This window comes from Mercenaria mercenaria, chromosome 9, assembly GCF_021730395.1.
Source record: "Mercenaria mercenaria strain notata chromosome 9, MADL_Memer_1, whole genome shotgun sequence".
In the NCBI taxonomy this organism is placed as follows: Eukaryota; Metazoa; Mollusca; class Bivalvia; order Venerida; family Veneridae; genus Mercenaria; species Mercenaria mercenaria.
This window is the reverse complement of record NC_069369.1, coordinates 72,206,901-72,231,498: the sequence shown is the minus strand read 5'-3', so window position 1 is coordinate 72,231,498 and position 24,598 is coordinate 72,206,901. Positions and strand designations below refer to the sequence as shown.

General features: G+C 34.6%; 1 long non-coding RNA gene across 2 annotated transcripts; it reads right to left on the bottom strand.

Moving 5' to 3' along the window:
• Positions 1-13,440: 13,440 nt before the first annotated feature.
• Positions 13,441-17,081, bottom strand: LOC123550091 (uncharacterized). Of its 2 annotated transcripts, XR_008372481.1 has the most exons (4): positions 16,099-17,081; positions 14,634-14,813; positions 14,129-14,228; positions 13,441-13,690 (listed from the first exon to the last, which is right to left on the bottom strand). It is a non-coding gene; the product is annotated as an uncharacterized LOC123550091 (long non-coding RNA). The 2 variants fall into 2 exon arrangements; XR_008372480.1 differs by lacking the exon at positions 16,099-17,081 and having other exon boundaries at positions 14,634-15,131.
• Between the last annotated feature and the right edge of the window lie 7,517 nt (positions 17,082-24,598).

Here is a 24,598-nt window from a genome sequence, read left to right as displayed (position 1 = left end):
TTGGTGCTATCACCTAGATTTTTGACCCCGAAGACGCATGTGAAGGTTCAATTCAATATCTTCATTAATTTTGGAGAAAGTGACTTGCACGCAAAACTTTAACCAGGATTTTCTTAGTCCAAAAGAGGGGCATAATTTGGCCAAAATGCATGTCAGACGTGACCTAGCAAGGTTAGTAATTGACCTAGAAAAAAGAAAAAATAAGTTTCAAAGATATTTGCCTTTAAATGGTAGCTATATGTACTAGCATGCAAAACTTTAACCAAGGTTAGATGCCGACGCTGACGCTTTGGTGAGTAGAATAGCTCGGACTGTTCTTCGAATGGTCGAGCTAAAAGCTATCTGAAGAAAAAACATCCACACAAGTTTTCGTATAAACATTTATTGAAAAACTGAAATTCAAAGAAAAAATATGTAAACATCAAACAACTTTAAATATATAATTTCTCGACATAAATGCGCATTATTATATTTATTAAGTGACAGTATTATATACATATCGACAAAAATACATTGTATATACAAAGCATGAAGCAAAATACACTTACATTAATACATATGGATTTCAGTAAAGAAATATATCTTAACTAAGTGATAAAATATTGTAATTATAACGATAATATCACGACGTTCAGTAATTAGGATGCAAACGTTCAGAAGGCTAATGAATGTATATTAAACAGTTGTCGCAGGTTATTTTTTGAAGAAAAAAAAGAGTATTTAAATATATAATTATATATGCACTAGTCGTGATATGCAAAGAATGGCGCAAGTACTTACAAGCAGAGATATCTATCAGCTTACCTCCCTTGCGAAACGGTTTTAGATTTTTGATCAACAAAAACATTTAGAATATATTTATATGCCTTTGATTAACCTTTAAAACCTGCTTCATATGCATTGCATATCAGTCACGGCTCAATACACGGTGAAAAACTATAGCACATAAATATACAGATCTGGTGTTAATATTTATATAGAATGTACGTGTGTTTATAATGTCATCATAAGACATCCCGTGAAATTACTGTAGCCATATGCCTTTGATTAACCTTTAAAACTTGCTTCATATGGTCCGAGAGCTCACGGACTTTTATTGCAACAATTGAGGCCAAAAAAAGTGTAACTTGATATTCAAGGTCAAAGATCAAATTTATGTAAACATCACAAAAATTGGCATATTTGAAATTAATTTATATTCTTAAAAAATAGTTTGTTATCATAAGTCACTCATCTTTATCTATGTAATGTTGTATATATCAGTCAAAATCAGAAATACAAATCTTATTGCAAAAAGTTAAGGTCAACCCTGATAATTGAAGGTCAAAGTTCATTTTCATACAAAAATGTGAAAAATGTTTTGTTTACATTTTCTAATCTGTTTAAGATGTCTTCACATTATTAGTCGCTGAAGTTAATTCGTTTTAATGTTTGTATATCCGAAACTATCTGAATGTTAGTAAATGTATATATGTCAAACAATGACAGCAATGAAAAATTCATAAAAAATAAATGAAGGGCAAACTTGATATTCAAGGTCAAAGATCAAATGTATGTAAAAACCATCTAAAAATTGGCATATTTAAAATTTATTTTTATTCTTAAAAAATAGTTTGGCATCATATGTGAATCATCTTTATTTATGTAATGTGTATATATCAGCTAAAGTTAGAAATTTTATTGCAAAAAGTCAAGGTCAATCCTGATAATTGAAGGTCAAAGTCCATTTTCATGCAAAATGTGAAAAAAAATATTTTCTTTACTTTTTCTAATCTGTTTAATATGTCTTCACATTATTAGTCGTTGAAGTTAATTCGTTTAAATGTTTGTATGCCATGAAAAGTCAGCAGTGCAGATGTAACCGCAAATCTGCCAAGGGTAAAGCTAATATCAAAGGTTTAACGTGTTTGAAAAGAGCAGATATCTTTCTTCATTATTAGTAATTGCTCGTGATTTAGTTTAATGTATATGTGTCCCACAAAGTTAGTAATAAAATATAGTCTGGAATGAGTCAAGTTCAAATATGATATTAAGGGTCAAAGGTCATATTCAAGTAAAAGAATGAAACAAAATAGCTCTGTAACTTTTCTCTTTGTTGATAATATCTTGTCGATATTAGTCAATGATATCACTTCATTTTAATGTATAAATGTTAGGCAATTTTTGGTATACACATACAATTTCAAAACATTCAATGTCAACCATAAGGTCAAAGGTCAAAAAGTGAGTAAAATGTTACAATAATATCACCTATTTGTAATAATTTTTATTGTTTAAAAGTATTTGTTTTGTCATTTTAGTAACTGATCGTTAGTCATTTTACTGTATATATGTTAGACGATGTCTTGGAAGAGTAAATACACATGTATGTCAAGGTCAAACCTGGTATTGAAGGTCAAGGGTCATTTTTATATAAAATATCACAAAATGTAGCATACTTACTCATAACAATTTAATTTAATGTATACATGTCAAACAAGGTCAGCAATGAAGGTCTTATCCCAATAGGTCAAAGGCAAACCTATTATCAAAGGTCAAATTTGTGTGAAAAATCGCAAAAACAGCATTTTTGCAATGATTCTTCTTTGTTATTTGTCACTACAAGTAAAACTGATCATTATTCATTTTAAAGTATCTATAAGAGACAGTATCACTGTTGAAATAATAATGAAAAACTGGTCAAGGTGAAACCTGGCATTAAAGGTCAAAAGTCATTTACATGTAAAAATTCAAAATACAGTATATTATTTTTTTTTCTTCGTTAAAAACTATCTTGTCATTCTTTTCATTGAAAATAATTCTTTCTTATATATATTTGTAAGGCAATTTAAGCAAGGCAGAACTAATTTCAAAAACAGTGACTGGTAAAGCTCATATCAAAGGTAAAAGGTCAAATTTGTGTGAAAGATTGCAAAAATAGAATTTTTGCAATACTTTTCATTGTTTACAGGTCGTATCTTAGTTATTTTTTGAAGTTTCATATATACATATGGGTCAATGTCAACAATGAAGGTATCATCAGACATGAATATTTAGATCAGCCCTGATGTTAAAATTATTTTCGGGTAAAAATTTAAGAGATAGCACTGTTAATTTGATTTCTTTGTTCAGAATTATCTTGTCGTTATAACTTGATGTTAATTTATTTTAATGATTTTTATCCTTTACTTACATGCTTACTTACTTTACTGCGTTCTATCGTCTTATGGCCGTTTTATATCTAAAGATTAGATGCGGCAATGAACTGCACCGTATTCTGCTGGTCGCTGGCATCTCCCCACAACGTGGTCTCCAATGGGATGTCTGTGGGCCAAACTTTCAAGATAGGAAAAGCTCTGCAGCATGTGGAATGGTGTTTGTTCCTCTAATCCGCACTGACATTTAGCTGTCTCTGCAACACTTAACTTATTTATATGTTCTCTCAAGCCACAGCGTCCTTTGCGCAGACAGAGGCTAGTTGTAGGGGCTGTGTCTGATTAGCTTGTGTAGAGTGTTATGATTGGGCAGGTAGCCTCTATTTATGTCTTCCAGTCTGACGCAAAGCTGTTCTTCGGGAGGGTCTGAGCTTCTCTGTATGAAGTTGGAGGTTTGGTCTGTATTTGATTGGTTGCTTCCTTTGCAAGTTTGTCTGCAGCTTCATTTCCGACTATGCCCACATGTGCAGGAATCCATTGAAATGCTACATTGTTGTTGTCAGACAGGAGATTAGTGTTTTTCAGCAGCTGTCTCGCTAAGATGTCTGAAAGACCTGCTGGGTGAGCATGAAGAGTTGACTTGCAGTCTGTTGTGAAAACAATATTTTGTCCCTTTTCTCCTCGCTCATTCAGTTTGGAGTGTGGCTGATATACGGGCTTGCATCTCGGCTCTGAAGTTGGAGCATCTCTTGCCGACTGGATAAGAGAGTGTCAGAGTGAAGCTATCTGGAAATTTTATGAAGGCACCACTCCAAGAAGTCTGAACTGCTTTTTCCACTAATCCATCAGTATATGTTTGAATCCAAGAGTGTGCTACATAGCGGTCATTGATCATTTCTAGCGTAAGAGATTGTTGGTGAGCCTGGTGTTGTTTTCCTTTTTCTTCTACTCCTGGCACCTCCAATCTGATCTTCGGAGCGCATTGTCTAGGAACCCATTGATCGGGCACAAGCGACTCTGCCTCTGTGTCCAGTGCTGCTGCTTTCTTTGCTTTTTTTGTAGTTCTTTGACGATATGGTTGAGACTCTGTCGTTTCAGTCTGTTCTTGGTTCTGCTCTCGAGTTTTGAGTGGAGTGGATGCGATGGTAGTCTCTTTGCCTTCTCTGCCTGCACAAGGGTTTTGTACTCTCGTCTTGTCTCCAATGGCTCAATGTTGGTTGTCTTTTCAATTTCTTTTATTGGAGTTGTTTTCACTGCTCCAAGAATTATCCTCAGGCCTGAATTTTTTAACCTTGTCAAGTTTATCTTTACTGCTTTAGGAAGCAGTTACCCATGAGGTGGGTGCATACTCTGCTATGGGACGAACGGCGCATGTGTAGACTTGCCGTAGGATCTTTTCATTGGCTCCCCAACTTGTTCCAGCCAATTTGTTCATAATGGCGAGTTTCTTGAAGACCCTCACCTTTGATCTTTAATGTCAGGTTTGACATTGACTAAGTTTTCATTATTAAAGAAGAATGGCACCATAATTATGTTATATATACCTTAAAATGAACAATGATCAGTTACTAGTTTTGACAAAAATAACCTAAAACAATCAAGAAACATCATTGCAAAAAATGCTGTTTTGCGAATGTTCACACAAATTTGACCCTTGACCTTTGATTAAAGGTTTGGCTTTGACTTATTGGGATAATACCTACACTGTTGACCTTGCTTGACATGTATACATTAAAATAAATTGCTTACAGTGAATTATAACAACAAGCTATTTCTGAACAAAGTAATGAGTAAGTATGCTACAATTTGATCGTTTACACAAAAATGACCAAGACCTTAAATACCAGGTTTGTCCTTCACTTATTTTCTCTTCCATAACTTCGTCTGACATAAAAACAGTAAAATGAACAACGATCAGTTTCTAAAATGACAAAACAAATACTTTTGAACGATACAAATTAGTACAAATAGGTGATATTTTTGCAACATTTTACTCACTTTTTTACCTTTGACCTTTGATATTATGGTTGACACTGAATGATTTAAAATTGTATGTGTATACCAGACATCGCCTAACATCTATACATTTAAATGAACTGATATCATTGACTAATATCGACAAGATATTATCAACAAAGAAAATGTTAAAGAGCCTTTTTTTCATTCTTTTATTTGAAAACGACTTTTGACCCTTAATATCACATTTGAATTTGTCTGATTTCAGACGATATCTTTATTACTGACATTGTGGGACATTTATACATCAAAATAAATCACGAGCAATTACTAATAATGATTAAAAATATCTGTTATATTTCAAACAGGAAGATATTAATGCGATTTTTCACACAAATTTGACCTTTGACCTTTGATATTAGCTTTACCCTTGGCAGTTTTGGGATTACATCTGCACTGCTGACTTTTCATGACATACAAACATTAAAACGAATTAACTTCAACGACTAATAATGTGAAGACATATTAAACAGATCAGAAAAAGTAAAGAAAATATTTTTTTCACATTTTGCATGAAAATGGACTTTGACCTTCAATTATCAGGATTGACCTTGACTTTTTGCAATAAGATTTCTAACTTTAGCTGATATATACACATTACATAAATAAAGATGATTCACATATGATGACAAACTATTTTTTAAGAATAAAAATAAATTTTAAATATGCCAATTTTTAGATGGTTTTTACATACATTTGATCTTTGACCTTGAATATCAAGTTTGCCCTTCATTTATTTTTTATGAATTTTTCATTGCTGTCATTGTTTGACATATATACATTTACTAACATTCAGATAGTTACTGTAATTAAACAGTGGTAAACGTAAATATTACCCTATCCCCTAATATTTTTACAAGTGAAATTTACCTCCCCTATCACAAACGTAAGTGAACAAAATATAGATAGGCACGGCTTTGACACTTAAGGACGCTCGCTACAGTTCCGTAATTTTTTTCTTAATAATAGATTTTGATGAAATGTTTTGTATTAAAAGATCATGTTATGATGTATTGAAAAATGAAATAAAAATACTAGGTCACCAGCTTTGTTTCAATTTAATTTGTCCCTAGATATGGTGCTGTTTTAAACATTTTTCAAAATTTCTATAATCCTAAAATATATTTTAGTAAAGTACAATAATCAGCATAAATTTGATTATCTAAGCATTTTTATAACGTAAAACAATATATCTATTTGAAACATGCTCAGAGAAATCAAAATAACATGATTTTGTAAAGAAAGGAATATTTGTTCAGCAGACCCAAGGGCTATTTTTGCATATTTTTGTCAGTTTTAAGTTGGTACTTCTGCTATTTTATCGAGTTTCACATAATAGAATTTAATCAAACTCTGCACATCCTTTGGTTATGTCTACCTAATCTAAAACAAAAAGAAAATTGATAGGTCACCATATTAGATTTCGCTTAAATCAAATTACAACGAGGTGGGGTGTGGCGGGCATTTATACAACGCAGGTTGGTACGAAATACTCTTTCAGTGTTTACGCAAATGACTTAGAAATATAAATATATAATTATCAAACGGCAGATTTCTTAATAAGCGGATTTCAAGGTGTTTCTGAAGCATTTTGATGGCATAGAACGTTGAAAGTTTCTGCCCGTTTTTTAACAAAACCTATAGTTTACGAATGTACGGTACGGGATTAGAAACAGCTGTGACTCAATGCAGTTTGAGCGCTGGTATAAATAACAGATTCCAGTATATGTCGGATTGAAGCAATTTGAACTACAAGAGATCACAGAGTGATCTTGGCGCCCACCAATGTGCCATTTTTGTGTGTTCCAAATTTCAAGACTTATTGACTAGCTCAAGGTCAAATTTCATTTACGTACACAACACTGTGCATGTGGTCTAAATTTGAAAGCTGTAGCTTGAGAAATGTGAAAGTAGGTCACTAGATCAATTTCAAGGACAAAGTTCTTTGTACACAAAACTATGCATGTGCATCAAGTTTGAAGACTGTAGTTTGAGAAATTTGAAATAAGGTCACTAGGTCAATCTTAAGGTCAAAGTTTATTTCGGTACACAAAACTATGCAAGTGGTCCAAATTTTAAGGCTGTAGCTTGAGAAATGTGAAAGTAGGTCACTAGGTCAAAATCAAGGTCAAAGTTCACTTCAGAACACAAATCTATGCATGTGGTCCAAATTTGAAGCCTGTACTTTCAAAAATGTGAAAGTAGGTCACTAGGTCAATGTCAAGGTCAAAGTTTGTTTCGGTACACAATCCTATTCATGTGGTCTAAATTTGAAGCCTGTAGCTACAGATATGTGAAAGTAGGTCACTAGGTCAATCTTAAGGTCAAAGTTCATTTCGGTACACAAAACTATGCAAGTGGTCCAAATTTGAAGGCTATAGTTTGAGAAATGTGAAAGTAGGTCACTAGGTCAAAATCAAGGTCAAATTTTATTTCGGAATACAAAACTATGCATGGGGCCCAAATTTGAAGCCTGCACCTTCAAAAATGTGAAAGTAGGTCACTAGGTCAATGTAAAGGTCAAAGTTTGTTTCGATACATAAAATCATGCATGTGGTCCAAATTTGAAGGCTGTAGCTTGAGAAATGTGAAAGTAGGTCACTAGGTCAAAATAAAGGTCAAATTTTATTTCGGAACACAGAACTATGCATGTGGTCCAAAATTTGAAGCCTGTACCTTCAAAAATGTGGAAGTAGGTCACTAGGTCAATGTAAAGGTCAGTTTGTTTCGGTACATAAAACCATGCATGTGGTCCAAATTTGAAGGCTGTAGCTTGAGAAATGTGAAAGTAGGTCACTGGGTCAAAATCAAGGTCAAATTTCATTTCGGAAGACGCAATTATGCATGTGGTCCAAATTTGAAGCCTGTACCTTCAAACATGTGAAAGTAGGTCACTAGGTCAATGTCAAGGTCAAAGTTTATTTCAGTGCACAAAACTATGCATGTGGTCCAAATTTGAAGGTTGTAGCTACAGAAATGTGAAAGTAGGTCACTAGGTCAAAATCAAGGTCAACTCATGTCAAGGTTCATCTTGCCACTCAAAACCATATATGTGGTCCAAATCTGAATGTTGTAGGTTATTGACAAGAAGTTTTTAAAAGCTTTTCCCTATATAAGTCTATATGAACCATGTGACCCCCAGGGCGGGGCCATATTTGACCCTAGGGGGATAATTTAACAAACTTGGTAGAGAACCACTAGACAATGCTACATTACAAATATCAAAGCCCTAGGCTTTGTGGTTTGGACAAGAAGATTTTCAAAGTTTTTCCCTATGTAAGTCTATGTAAACCATGTGACCCCCGGGGCGGGGCCATATTTGACCCTAGGGAGATAATTTGAACAATCTTAGTAGAAGACCACTAGATGATGTCACATACAAAATATCAAAGCCCTAGGCTCTGTGGTTTTGGACAAGAGGTTTTTCAAAGTTTTTCCCTATGTAAGTCTATATAAACCATGTGACCCCCGGGGCGGGGCCATATTAGACCCCAGGGAAATAATTTGAATCATCTTGGTAGAGTACCACTAGATGATGCTTCATACCAAATATCAAAGCTCTAGGCTCTGTGGTTTTGGGCAAGAAGATTTTCAAAGTTTTTCCCTATATAAATCTATGTAAATTATAGAAATAAACAAAGGGCCATAACTTACTAAAAAATTGTTGAACCAGTCTGATTTTCAGGGGGACACAACTAGGGTACCAATACATCATTCTGACAAAGTTTGGTCAAAATCCCCCTGGTAGTTTCTGAGGAGATGCGATAACGAGAAATTGTTAACGGAAGGACGGACGGAATGACGGACGGACGGACGGACGGAAGGACGATGGACCACAGACGCAGAGTGATTTGAATAGCCCACCATCTGATGATGGTGGGCTAAAAAGTACTTTAAATGTATATATTTTGTAACCATGGTGATACTTACCCTAACCTTTAGTCAGTATATTATACATTTTGTACATTAAATGCATGCGAACATACAATAATTTGCGAATTTTTGCCGTACGCGACATTAGATAATCACTTCCGGGCATGCGCAGAAGACCGCACCAACTCTGCAGTGAGCTACATAGATTAGAAACACAACCAAATTGGCACGGTGTTGGGGTAAATATCGACCCGTCCGGAAAAACTAGCGAGTGACTTTAGAAATGGGTTTTCATGGCGGATATGAAATATTGTTTCCAAAGGAATATAAACTACTTTTGGCCTCAGTTGTTGCAATAAAAGTCCGTAAGCTCCCGGACCAGTATGTTTTTCTCAGCTTACTTATGGTAAAAAATAACTTTTACCCAGGAAGCACAGTAACGTTGTGACAACGTTAGAAACAACGTTGTGACAACGTAAAAGTGTGGAGTCGTGTCAACGTTGCGACAACGTTGTGGCATAATGTTGTGTTGCGGTCAGATACAACGTTGTGACAACGTAAAAATGTGGAGTCGTATCAACGTTGTGACAACGTTGTTGGTTAACGTTGTGAAACCACCAAAATACAACCTACTTTTGACAGCTCATGTTTAAATAAATAAGCAAAACAAAATTTCAATTACATATTTTAATTCAAGATCTAATAATAAAATTTACTAAAATATTTGTTAAAGTTCAGAAACAACGAAAGTAATCCCTTAAGCAGTATATGGGAATACCGCACCCCTTGATAATACAATATAGTTTAAAGCATACGTAACAATTATTTAAATCCATCAAATACAAAAAACTTATGTAGTTTAACAATATATGATAATTCAAGTCCAAAATTATAAAAAGATTATGTAGTTTAACGATAACGATAATTCAATTTAATTAAATACAAAAAGCTTATGTAGTTAAACGATAACAAAATCTAATACAATGACATGCCCACAGGAACAAGGTAAATACAGACTTCATGAGCTGCAAGATTGGCAAAGGTGAACTAGAAGATGATTTTGAAGAAAAATGCATGTCTCCCCAAATGCATAGTCGTATAGGCAAGAAGTCAATAGGGGACAGGAGTGAAAGTCAAAGAGACAATGATGGTTGGCTGCAAAAGGGATCATCTACTTGGCATGTCCAATCATCCGACTAAGTTTCAAAATTCTGGACTTAGTGGTTCTTAAGTTATGAAATGGAAACTGTTTCTCATGTTCAGGTCCAGTGACCCCCAAAATAAATAGGGGTCATAAACTCTGCATGTGCAATCATCCTATTATGTTTTAACATTCTAGGTAAAGTGGTTCTCAAGTTACTGATTGAAAAAAACATCTATGCTGTACCACAAAAAGGTGGTCTTGGTTTTTCCATATGATCAATTACAAAAAAAGTTACAATGTAAGTTATTTATAGTAAAACTAAGGGAAGTTAATCTTAAAAAAAAAAATCCCCCCCAAAAAAATTGCAAGTCCACACAAAAATCTTACCAGGTAGAGACAGGTCAAAATACATCTTAGAATTGGATGTATCATGCATGTTGCACTACAGAAAAATGATCTCCATTTTTCCCTACGACTAGTAATGAAAAAGTTGCAATATAAGGCGTAAAAAAAAATTGTTTGTTTCCGGTATCCCTACCTACCCTAAATTTTTGGCCCGACCCTAAATGTTTTTATGGCCTTTGAGAATATTTTTTTCAACTTTTTAACAAAAAGTTGAAAAACTGCACTTTTTATGTTTAAAACATGGCCAGTGATGTTAGAAAACAACTTACTGATGCTCTAAAGGCATAACCTCCTTATTTGTATTCATTTTTTGACACAAAAATAATTTCCGAAAAGTCTCCCTTAATAAAAAAAAAAATATTTTCCGACCTACCTACCCTAATTTTTTTGAGCATGTTACCGGAAACAAAGAAATTTTTTTTAGGCCTAAACTATTTATAGTAACAACAAAGGAAGGTAATTCTAAATAAGGGACCTGCGCATAACACTCCGTCTCATGATGGTGTACAATTGTGCCAAGTTACATCAAAATCCCTCTATGCATGAAGAAGAAATGCTTCGGACAATGTTATTCTTGTATCTGAACTTTAGCCTCTAAGTATGACCTTGACCTTAGACCTAGTGACCTGGTTCTTGCGCATGACACTGTCTCGTGGTGGTTAACATTTGTGACAAGTAATATCAAAATCCCTCCATGCATGAAGAAGAAATGCTCCGAACAAAGTTTTCATTCTTGTATCCTTTGACCTCTAATTGTGACCTTGACCGTAGACCTAGGGACCTGGTTCTTGCGCATGACACTCCGTCTCATGATGGTGAACAATTGTGCCAAGCTTCATCAAAATTCATCCATGCATGAAGAAGAAATGCTCCGGATAAAGTCATTATTGAATTTAACCTTTGACCTCTAAGTGTGACCTTGACCTTCGAGATAGGAACCTGTGGTTTGCACATGACTCCGTCTCACTGAGGTTAACATTCATGCCAAATATAAACGAGATTACTCCATGCATGTCAAAGTTACAGTCTGGACAATCAAATCCGGACACACGCACGATGCACATACTCTGAACAGCCCTAGTGACCTGGTTCTTGCGCATGACACTCCGTCTCATGATGGTGAGCAACTGTGCCAAGTTTCATCAAAATCCCTCCATGCATGAAGAAGATATGCTCCGGACGTCACCTGCCGGCCCGCCAGGGGCGTTCCCATAATACGTCCAATTTTTCAAACGGGCGTATAAAAAGGGCAATAATTCTTAGAAAATGATCCTTGATAGAGTTACCTCCTCTTGTCTAACAAATTGGGTCATCACAATAAATAATGTCTAGTATCATGTCAATACCTATGATAAGATACTGGGTAATTGGACTGAAAAAAAAAAAAAAAACTGAAAATTTAAGGTCGAAAAAGTGCAATAGCTCAACAAAAAAATCATTGAAAGTCACCTAGTCAGCAGAATGAGGTCACCACTGTAAAGAAGAAAAATACCTTGTTACACTGTATTGAGAAATTGGAGACTGACAGGCAGTAAGAGGTATTACCTCTGTAAAAACAAATCACAGGGTTACCTGCATTGCAATGAATAAAATGTGTATAAGTGAACAAGTTTTCCAAGTTTCAAATGGTTACCTTTGACAGTTTTTCAGAAAAACAAAATTTAAGTAACGCAGACGATCAATAATTTGATTTTCTGATAAAAAATAGTAAAAGAATAAACAAAGAATGTGTTAGAATCAACTCTCTTTTGACCTTTGGCCAAAGTGTGACCTTGACCATGGTTATATGGATGCGACTTGTGTGCAACACATCAGAGTGAAGATTTGCGACAACAAATTGAAATTCTCTAAGGGGTCTTAACAAAAAGAGCTGTCTGTAAGACAGCGCACTCCACTATTCGGCGATTTGACAGTAATATGGCAACTGGAGAGTCTTGCATCAGCTCGTGTTAGCGCGTTATATTATTTCACGTTATATTATTTCAAAGTGTTTGCCGATTTGATCAGTCGTGATCAAATCAACAGATGCTTACTGAAGTATTAAACTGGCAGTACAGCCGGTGTAACATTAGATATTGACCCCATTGATCAAAATTTAATATTGAAATGTTGGTGGGGCCATTTCTCAATGCTGAAAAAGGATCTTTTGATCAAAATTTAATGTTGAAATGTTGACTGGGTCAATTCTCAACGTTGAAAAATGACCCTTTGATCAAAATTTGATGTTGAAATGTTGACGGGGTCAATTCTCAACGTTGAAAAGGATCTATGGGGTCAATTTTCAACGTGGTCAGTATTTAATGTTACACTGGCGTGTAATAAACCGAATCGAGCCCATTTTACAACAACTGTTGATTTCTCAGACTTCCAATCAAAAATTCATTGCTTTCCTGTGTAGAAAATACTGATAACATTATTAAAAAAATACCATTAGCATTATACACAAACGATCAAGTTTTCTTATTTCACTGACGATCAATTGTGATCAAATATGCTTACTAAAACGAGATCTCATTCAGTTGCCATGTGATGTTGGCGAGATTTGCTCTATACGCCTTTCAAGTTGCCAATCTATTTTTCTTTGGTATAATATACAAGTTTGTAGTCATGCTGTGAAATATTTAAAGAGCGTGAAATGTTTTTGAGTTAATTGAAGAATATTAAGTTATAGATAATTTTTTTTACTAAGATCCTTTATGAATACAGGCCCAGATCTAGTTTAACAATATCAATAATTTAAATCACTACAGTATGTTTTTATTTTATGCCTTCTTTTGGTTCATAAATATCATTCAGAGATCAGGCCATATGATTATCTGTATCGAGCAGTGAACTTGTTCACTTTCTACAGTATATCATGGGCCTATATCACCAGTACTGGTATTAAACAAAAGCTCATGACGTCAACAAGACCGCTTCAAAGTTCTTTGAGTTATGTAGTTTGAGCAAATTGTCATAGCTCAATTTTGAAAACTGACATACTTTCACACACACTAAAACCCTTGTGAAAACTTAAATCACACGCAAGTCCACATTAAGACATTACAGTATATCTCCAAATCCTCTGGCTGACCGTCAAATCCTCCCTGCCTGCAGTAGCCGCACCCGTCACACCTTTCTGTAATAATATTGAATGTTTTTGTTTTAATATAATTCATTAATATTAAGTACTTGTGTAAAACAATGTCAATGATAGAATGATTCTGGAGCAAAGACACATTTGTTTAAATTGTTTCTGAAACTTAAATTTATGTTTTAAGCAAACTTTAAGGATGAAGATTTGGTTCTTTAATTTTATATCAGTTCAACCATCCTGAATCCTGCAGTAAAACCTGAATCAAATTATGCTGGCCTTTTTAGTGCAACACCAAAAATAAAGAAGTAAAGCTGAAGATTATCAAGAGCTCAAGTAACACTGATCTTTAGATACATTTAACTGTAACCTAAGTCAGTTTGCCCTTCAAAGCAAGTGCTGTTTTAATGTTGTAAATTTTCTGACTTATCCAAAAAGCATCAACACTTAACAATAGAAAAGCAATAGAATCTATAAGCCTACCTTAGATTTCAATCCACCATTTTTGAATGGAACATGTTTTAAAAACAGCATCCTCAGCTTCTTTTTTTTTTGTTATTGTCTTATGAGTTTTCATGAGCATCTGAAAAAAAAAATCATTACAGTGGTGTAAAAGTTGTAATCAAATCGCCGTTATCACAAAAAAGGCATCCACATTAGGCGCCATGCTCACATGTATGTTAATTTAAATCTTATATTCTATTAATGAAACAACAAATGAGATTTAAAACAGCTATTTAAATGGATTCCCGATTGATTATGATGTTTTAGATAAAACAACAAATGAGACTGAAAAATGGTTTGAGAACATGAGGCCCAGCTGAGTTTTTTCTTTTCTGAATTGTCCTAAAAAATACCTGTCAATGATGATGATTTATGTTATCAATATTCTAAAATGTTTCTTTTTAATTACCAAGCTACCTATCCTCTTTCTCTGGACATGTTAAAAACAAATTTACTCCACACTGTAACAGTATACAGAACTTACTCAATATTGACCTGCAGCCAGCATTGGCCTGCGGATAGGCATGCAGGTCTTCCAGTTTCTTTTCTCCTCTTGTTCCTTTCAGGGAATACAATGACCAAACCTTATTCGATCCTGTAAAACTCATCATCAGACGACATGTGGTGTCAACATCTTTGCTACCGAATTGCAATAATATTGGGACTGTAAAAAGGAAACAAAACAGTTAAACTGTTGTAAATATGTAGGTCCAATCAGTTCTACAGCAATCGTATTGACAAAAGTAGATCGCATTATAAGAACAAGACAGTACTCATTGAATAAACTTTTTATGCCATTAATGGTATCAAATGATTCAATTTCAGTCATTAAATCTTTTAAATTTAAATAACTAGAGCTATCACTGAAGGTGATGAATACCTTCATATCGTACGGCACCTTAATTGCTTATTTTCTGAAGACACTGACTTTAAAAAGTATCTCAAGTCAAGGTGAAGGTCAAAGTAACATGTAAATGCACGTGTTCCTTGTGCTCATGATGGTGATGTGCATGTAAAATTATTTGAAAATTTAGAGAGCAGTTTTTGAGACCTAACTGTAGATGGACAGACTGATGTGACTCCCATATATAGCCATGATACTAGATCTCTAGGTATGACGTACTTAAGAATTTACATCATGCAAAGCTTGGTATCTACATGCATTTATACCATCTCTCATGTCTCACTTGACATGAGGATCACACCAATTAAGGTATTCGCCACCTCTCCGTATCAACAGGCCTGAAGATTGACAAAGAAACATGAGATAGCTTTCAGATTTGAATTGGTTTTACTATGTATGACATACTTAAATATTTCCAGCATGCAAGTCTTGGTATCTACATGCATTTGTACCACCTCTCCTAATCTATCCTACTTGGCATGAGGATCGTAACATTTAAGGTATTCGCGATCCTCTCCATGTAAACAGGCCTGAGGATTGACAAAGAAACACGAGATATCTTTCAGATTTGAATTGATTTTTACGACGTATGACAAACTTAGGTATTTACATCCTGCAAGTCTTGGTATCTACATGCATTTGTACCACCTCTCCTGTCCTACTTGGCATGAGGATCGAACCATTTAAGGTATTTGCCACCTCTCCATGTAAACAGGCCTGAGGATTGACAAAGAAACACCAGATATCTTTCAGATTTGAGTTGGTTTTTACGACGTATGACAAACTTAGGTATTTGCATCCTGCAAATCTTGGTATCTACATGCATTTGTACCACCTCTCCTGTCCTACTTGGCATGAGGACCGAACCATTTAAGGTATTTGCCCCCTCTTCATGTAAACAGGCCTGAGGATTGACAAACAAACATGAGATAGCTTTCAGATTTGAATTGAATTGGTATTTTTAACCTATACTGTGTTGGTGTGCCCTAAAACCTAAATAAATTAATTAGTTTTACTATATTGTATGAAGTACTTAAGTATTTACATCATGCAAGTCTTGGTATCTACATGCATTTGTACCACCTCTTCTCAGTCCTACTTTGCACAAGGATCATACCATTTACGGTACATTGTATTCGCCACCTCTCCATGTAAACAGGCCCGAGGATTGACAAAAGAAACATGTAATAGCTTTCAGACTTGAATTAGTTTACTATGACATACTAAGTAGCGACATGCAAATCTTGGTATCTACATGCATTTGTACCACCTCTCCTGTCCTACTTGGCATGAGGATCGGACCAATTAAGGTATTCGCCACCTCTCCATGTAAACAGGCCTGAGGATTGACAAAGAAACATGAGATATCTTCCAGATTTGAATTGGTTTTACTTTAGCTTTCAGACTTGAATTAGTTTACTATGATATACTAAGTAGTAACATGCAAATGTTGGTATCTACATGCATTTGCACCACCTCTCCTGTCCTACTTGGCATGAGGATCGGACCAATTAAGGTTTTCGCCACCTCTCCATGTAAACAGGCCTGAGGATTGACAAAGAAACACGAGATATCTTCCAGATTTGAATTGGTTTTACTGTAGCTTTCAGACTTGAATTTAGTTTACAATGACATACTAAGTAGTGACATGCAAATATTGGTATCTACATGCATTTGTACCACCTCTCCTGTCCTACTTGGCATGAGGATTGGACCAATTAAGGTATTCACCACCTCTCCATGTAAACAGGCTTGAGGATTGACAAAGAAACACGAGATATCTTCCAGATTTGAATTGGTTTTACTATGTATGACGTACTTAGGTATTTACATTATGCAAGTCTTGGTATCTACATGCGTATGTACCACCTCTCCTGTCCTACTTGGCATGAGGATCGAACCATTTAAGGTATCTGCCACCTCTCCATGTAAACAGGTCTGAGGATTGACAAAGGAACATGAGATAGCTTTCAGACTTGAATTAGTTTACTATGTTTGATGCACCTAGAACTGACATGCAAGTTTCAATATTTACATGCCAGGGGTCAAATTTAACAATAGTTTGTACTAGCTGAAATTAGCTAGTGCCCTTTTTGATCACTAGCTAAAATGAAAAGTTACCGGCTAAAGTTAATAATATTTAATTACTCTATTAATATTTTACTGGCCTAAACTTACTGATTGATCTCTGTTAGTAGCCAGTCACAAACAAAAATATTTTCTATTAGCTTCAAATAGCTTGTGCCATTTTTGTTGAACAATAAAAGATCATAAACATAAATGATGACATTCCTTTCATGAAGAAAAATGTGTACCTTCAAAACAATTAAACTTTATTAAAGCTCTGAAGACATTTGCTTGTTATATTATTGACTAGCTGAAATTAGCTAGTACATTTCAAACCCACTAGCTATTTTAAAATTCCACTAGCATTTAGCTTGTATGCTTGTCTAAATTTGAACCCTGCATGCATTTGTACGACCTCTCCTGTCCCACTTGGCATGAGGATCATACCATTTAAGGTATTCGCCACCTCTCCATGTAAAAAGACCTGAAGATTTACAAAGAAACCTGACTTAGCTTTCACACTAGAATGAGTTTATAATATGACCTTAGTACTGACATGCAAGTCTTCGTATCTACATGCACGATTAAAAGAAAATCTGTAGTATGTATTCACACAAAGTTTTGTTTGCAGACGAGTATCGACATCTATATTTTTTCAGTAAATAACAGGTATCATTACTTATTCATTAGGAAATCTATTACCGGATGGTTAGAAAATCCTTGAGGATTTGCTAGCCGTCTGGTAAAGGGATCTCAGATCGGCTAAATCTCAGACTAGGCATTTGGGAACCCGGAAGGCTAGACACATCCTTGTGTTAATTTTATTAATTCAATTAGGTTTTCTGAAAATTTATTTTCATAAGTACGCAACTTATCTGAAGCTCTGATTTAATACTTATATAGTTAAAAATATAAATATAATCTGAAAAGTAGATCCCTTGGAAGCACCGAGAAAAAAACAATTTTAACAAACAGTGAAAATTGCAGACTCAGTTTGATTGAGTCTGTTCATGAGCAGTTATGGATAATGCAACACTGCCCACGCCCCCTATCACCAGCTTAAGCAGTATTCAATCTTCAAATCTAAATCAGTAAATGAGTTGAAATCAATGATCCCGAAGGACCTGAAAATATATCAACACTGAAATGAAGTTGAGGCAACTTTTTTATGGCCGCCACACAGCACTTAACAAATCAAATCAATATTTATTTTATTGTCTGTAGATAAAATAACATTGTGCTGTAAATATAATCTTAAAAGTAGATCATGTGTAAGCACTGAAAGACTTCGAAACAGAAATTACATAGTTGCGGACGCATTGGTCGAAAGGGCTAAGACGCTTTCCTACGGAGGTGAAGGCCCCTTATTTTATAGCTCTTTGTATTTGGACAAATCTTATCGTCTTTGCCGTTCGGCAGCTGCAAAAAGGGCAAATATAAAATATTCAGTGTAAGTAATATTTCACTGGTACTGCCAGTTAGTAAGTTCATACTCTGAACAACACGTCAGAGAAATTTGGACAGTTTTGAGCAATTATGACGTTGGCAGCATTAGATTATATTTTTTCTTTACAAAAAAAGGCCGTTAGGTAACAAAGCGAATACGCCGATAATCCGGAGTTCACCGATTATTGTTCCAGTTCACGCAATGTAATCCAGCAATTAAACTGCATAGCTATTAGCTACTGCTGTTATAGGGAAGTGGTAGAGTGTCTGCCTTAGGTGTGAGAGGTCCTGGGTTCGAGTCCCAGTTAGAGCTTAACTATTTAGATTCTGCTAAAGCATAGTTTTTCTGTTAATAGACTGTTCCAGATGTTCTAAATTTTTTGCATACAGTATCATGGATCAGTATTTAGCAATCCAGATCAAAGTTGAATGTTAAATCAAATGCACCCAATTAGAAAATATTGACTATATTATGTCCCTTTGATGTTTATGCTCTCCATGTTCAAGAAGAGTTACATGTCCTTGATCACAAAATTTTCGTTATCATGAAAATATTAAATGCTCATAACTCCGCACTTCTGGTTAAAATATTGTCTATATTTCTGTTTTTGAGAAATTTCTGCAGGTGTTCCTCAAGGCTCCGTTCTCGGTCCGATACTGTTTATACTATATATCAATGACCTACCATTGCACACAAACAAATCGTCTGTTGACATGTTTGCAGATGATACGACAATGTCTGTGTTTGGTAAAACAGTAATGGAGGTACACAATACACTGCAGACCAACATTGATATTGTTGATAAATGGTGCAAAGGCAACTCGATGCTTCCAAACATATCAAAAACTAAAGCTATGTATATCACTGCTTCCTATAACAACAACAAGATAAAAGATCACACAAACTCTAACAATATTCAAATGCAAGGTCAACTTATATCATACTCATCAAATGAGAAATTATTAGGAATTCATGTTGATGAACACCTAAACTGGAAATGTCAAGTTGAACAAACCCTAAAAAAATGCAATACCAATTTATATCTTCTCTTACGTATAAAACAATACCTAAGCTTACATTCTCGAAAGTTATTTTACAATGCCTACATTCTACCACACCTAGATTATTGCTGTACCATTTGGGGGAACTGTAATGATGAGCTATTAAAAACTGTTCTAAAATTCCAAAAGCGTGCTGCAAGAATTATTCTCGACAAAGATTTCAATGCTCCATCATCAGAATTATTTCTTGAACTGAAATGGATGACATTTCCTGACAGAATAAAATACAAAAAAGCTATCCTAGTATATAAATCAATAAATATGCAATCGCCGGACTATCTTACTTCAAAATTTAACCACAACCAAAACCAAACATGTGATCGTGAACTTAGATCAAATCAAAACAATGAACTAAAGGTACCAAAACCAAGAATAGAATTTTTTCGTAAATCTTTGAGCTACTCTGGACCCACAATCTGGAATAACATACCCAATCATATACGCTCATCTGATACTCTTGCAAAATTCAAACAATCCTATCTTCAATGGCACTTTTCTCACCCAAAATTACCATCAGAAAATACTGCCTACCAAATTCTTTAAGTTTCTACATGTACAGACTTTTAATGTAAGTCATTAACTTTACTTAGAATATTTTTGTTTGTTTATACATGTATATAATTTTATTTCAGTTCATATTGCTTTTTTTGTAATTGTAGTTATGGATTATATCTCATAACAGTTGCTGTCATGTTCTGTAAAATTTTCTCTTATTATTGTTTATAATCATGTTTATTGTACTTGTACATATTTATACAGTGGACCATATTGTAAATTGGCTCTGCCAAATATGTCATCCACTATAAATAAAGTCGTTACTTACTTACTTACTTACTTACTTACTTTGAGAATTATATGGACATTTGTCTTCATTTCAAAGCTTTTTAACTTCAAACCTATGATTTGAAAAACTTAGGTACTATCTCTATAATGTGTAAAAGTATCACCGAAAGACACCAAAAATACTGGACATTCCTTTTGTAAACATCGGCGCGCATGCAGATATTCAGGTCTCAGTACATCCGAATCAACGTTTCTTTTTAAGAAGGAGATACTCAAAGTAAATTTACGAAAAAATATTTAAGTTCAATGATATTACAGTATATTCGACAACTTAAATTAAAATAAACGAAATTATAAATGCAAAATATAGATTCGAACCTATCGCTACGAAGTCAGCTTTACATAATGAAATATACAACAACAACAACAACAACAACAAAAACAAAATATTGACACTAAAATAACCTAATTTATTTCAAGAAACAAGCTTATTTTTCAGAAGTTTGAAGTTCAGGTCATCAGTATTTCTGATGTACCCTCATAAATACATAATTTACTTAAGCGTAGGTCCCAATACCTGGGGGCATTATCCTGTTATTTGGTCCGCGGACCAAATAAATTCCACAACATTTAAATGATATGTTTAGCTTCGGCCAAAGAAGTATAAATTGTTTTCCAATAGATTCATTCTAATGCCTTTTAAAGGGAAGTATCCCCGGGAAAAGGGTTTTCTTTGTGGGATCATATTTTCAGAAAATGGGGCTTGGCAGTCTTTTGGGGGTGACATTCTCAAAATAATTCGTTTATAAAGAAGTTTTCAGATGCGGACCAAATACCAGGAGTATATATAGCGACGAGGAATTTATTTGGTCCGCGGACCAAATACCAGGAGTATATATATAGAGACGAAAATGTTTTCCAATAGATTCATTCTAATGCCTTTTAAAGGGAAGTATCCCCGGGAAAAGGGTTTTCTTTGGGGGAGCATATTTTCAGAAAATGGGGCTTGGTAGTCTTTTGGGGGGTGACATTCTTAAAATAATTCGTTAATATAGAAGTTTTCAGATGCGGACCAAATACCAGGAGTATATATAGCGACGAAGAATTTATTTGGTCCGCGGACCAAATACCAGGAGTATATATAGTGAGGTCAGGCATTCTGCAGACAATGTTTACCCATAATTTTACGTTCAGATCAAAAGATAACCATGTACTTCGAATGAACCCATTAACATAGTTCACAGAGATGTTAATATGCCTTGATTTTGATTGCAAGTTTCAATTGACCGTTAGCTATGGAAGAAGAAAAATTTACACACAATAGATGATAATACAAGACATTATTGGAGATGCTAAAAAGTGGCCAAAGCTAATTAGATGACTGTTTTGGTAGATAGGTGTTAAACATTTTGATCGTTTATTATTAGCTGCATTCGTGTATGTCAATGAATGAAATCCAGATATATTTCTAAAGTGGGCTTATCTGACAAATTTGTGCAGGGATGAGAGCGGATATAAACATTTTCGCGATTTATTCCGTCTGTTTGACGAAAAGAAATACAATCTGTATGCATTTAATGTCACAAATAACCGATACGAGTATATTGATTTTTTGTGTGTGTACGTAAACAGTATCTCGGAATAAAGACTTTATTAATTTTGTGCTGGAACTGTTCCTTTAAAACTTGTATATTTCGTTGTTCATTTGCTGTGAAGTAATTTTGGACTTCTAACTGACATGTAAGTAGTTTTCATATTCGGTTACTTTACGGAATAAATAGCATTAGTCTATTGATACAGACTATAGTCACCAGAGGTTAGGGACTATTTTTTCAACACTGTACGGAATAAATAGCATTAGTCTTTTGATACAGACTATAGTCACCTGAGGAAGGGACTTTTTTGCAACACTATAGGAACTACTTTTTAGGATGGACTACTTTTTGACCCCAATACGGTGAGAAACACCGATATATAATTTCAAGAAAGTTACATTAATACAAGAAAATAAGACCGGAAAGTTTCTGGTCCGCGGACCAAATAACAGGATAATGCCGATTTGGTGTATTCAATGATGTATCGATATCTGAATTACAGTTTAGTCAAAACTGCAGGGTTAAACTTAGAATGCATATGAAGGTTTCTTTGTGTGATTTTCTGTCAATATTGACAACTTTGAATTTTTGGAAAATGTGAAAAAAATAAAGTGATCCATCTGTATAAAATAATTTCTATGTTTTTAATCTAGATCTACATGCTAATGTAATGAGTGAAAAATTTCATTTTAACTTGCAGTTATGATTTAAATTGTAATTTTAACACATCTCATACAACCAGTCGATATAAATTTATACTGAAAAATCTTCTGGACTTCAGATTTATATGGATTGTACATATATTTACAGAATATCTATAAAAAAAGAAGAAAATTCTAGACCTGCATATAGCATATGCTGTACAAATTACCTATATAATTGGCAATGTTTTGCGGCAGAAGGGGAGTGGTGGTGTTGGAGACAAGGTGCCGGCTGCTTACCACGGAGACGTGGGTTTGAACCCTAATAATGGGTCATGACAGTTAACGTCCTCATTAAACGTCATTCCAACAAAGGTTTTCCCGGATACGGACTCAAAGCTTTATTCTTCACAATCGAGCAAAAAAAATTAGTATATAAGGGAGTAGCAAAGCAGTTCGTGTATGAGGCAGTTGACAGCTGCTGAGCAGGCGACCTCGGTAGCTCCACTAGTAGGCAGGCTTTTCTAGGCAACTGTCAGTTTTGAATATACTTTCATAACTACTCTTTCACTGAAAATTGGCAACATTGTAAAAACGTTAATATAACGTTACCTTAACAACGTTGTGATTCAAACTTGAGTAAAACGTTGTGACAACGTTACTTAACAACGTTGTGACAACGTTACAGCACTGTTACGTACACAACGTTGTAGCCCAACGTTTGCACAACGTTGTACTAACGTTGTAGATTTTACAAGATTCAGATAAAAACTCAGTGTGTCTTTTTATAGGGTCTTTTCAGTACATTCACACATTGCTTGCATAGGGCTTTCTCCTATACATTTCAAATCACTACTTTGAATAGTTCTCAACGTTGTTACAACGTTGTCACAACGTTGTAAAATAACACAACTAACATACAACTAAAACACAACGTTGTCTTAACGTTGTGTGTTTGCTGGGTAACAAACCGATAATAAAATGAAATATCAGTAGTGAAGATATGCAGTTATATTGATCTCTACTATTGAATCTATCAAACGATTATAGTTTTACTACACATTATGTTAAACGTAGAGTGTAGTCACGGCTCAATACACGGTAACAAACTATAGGACATAAATATACAGATCAGGTGTTAATATTTACATAGAATGTACATGTGTTTGTATTTGTAATAAGTCTTGTGATGCGTCATCTTCAGAAATGGAGGATGAAATATTATAGATTGTTATTATATTATTTGGACTGGGATTGATAATGTCATCATAAGACATCCCGTGAAATTACTATATATTTTTCAGAATGGTCTCATGAAGAGGAAATATATAGGAAAGATACAAATCAATGGACATACATTTTAAAGTCGTTAGTGAAATTAACGAAACTTAAGATGTGAATCTACCATAATGAACCCTGTTGAAAATAATAAAGGAATGAATAAGAAATTATTCATTCAGGACATGTGGATTTATTGAATGAAAAAACCGAAAAGCGAATCGAAAGGTCTAAATATTTGACTTATTTTCTGAGCAAAATTTGGGGACATTCAGTTATATATTCCGGAAGAAGGTCAGAGGGTATGCCATGTGCACAATCTGACACTGATCTCATGTTTGAGGCTGAAGGAGTACAGGTAAATGCGATATCACATGAAACAGACCTGTCTGATACCACAACACATGTGTTCATGGAGCTCACAGGTGTTTATTCCGGTTACTCAAAACTAGTTTTTGGAAAAGATGAGAATGTCAAGGATATAAGTGAGTTTGCCATATATGGTAGTGGTTTAAGTTCCTTATGTCAACCCGGATCTAACTTTATATCAAATACTTTAATATTAGATTACTGGAACTCGCAAGTAGACCGCATTCTTCCAAAACATGGAAAGCAAAATGACATGCGTATTCACGGCTCGTGCGTCTTAATGTCGTATGCTGCAATGACGAGA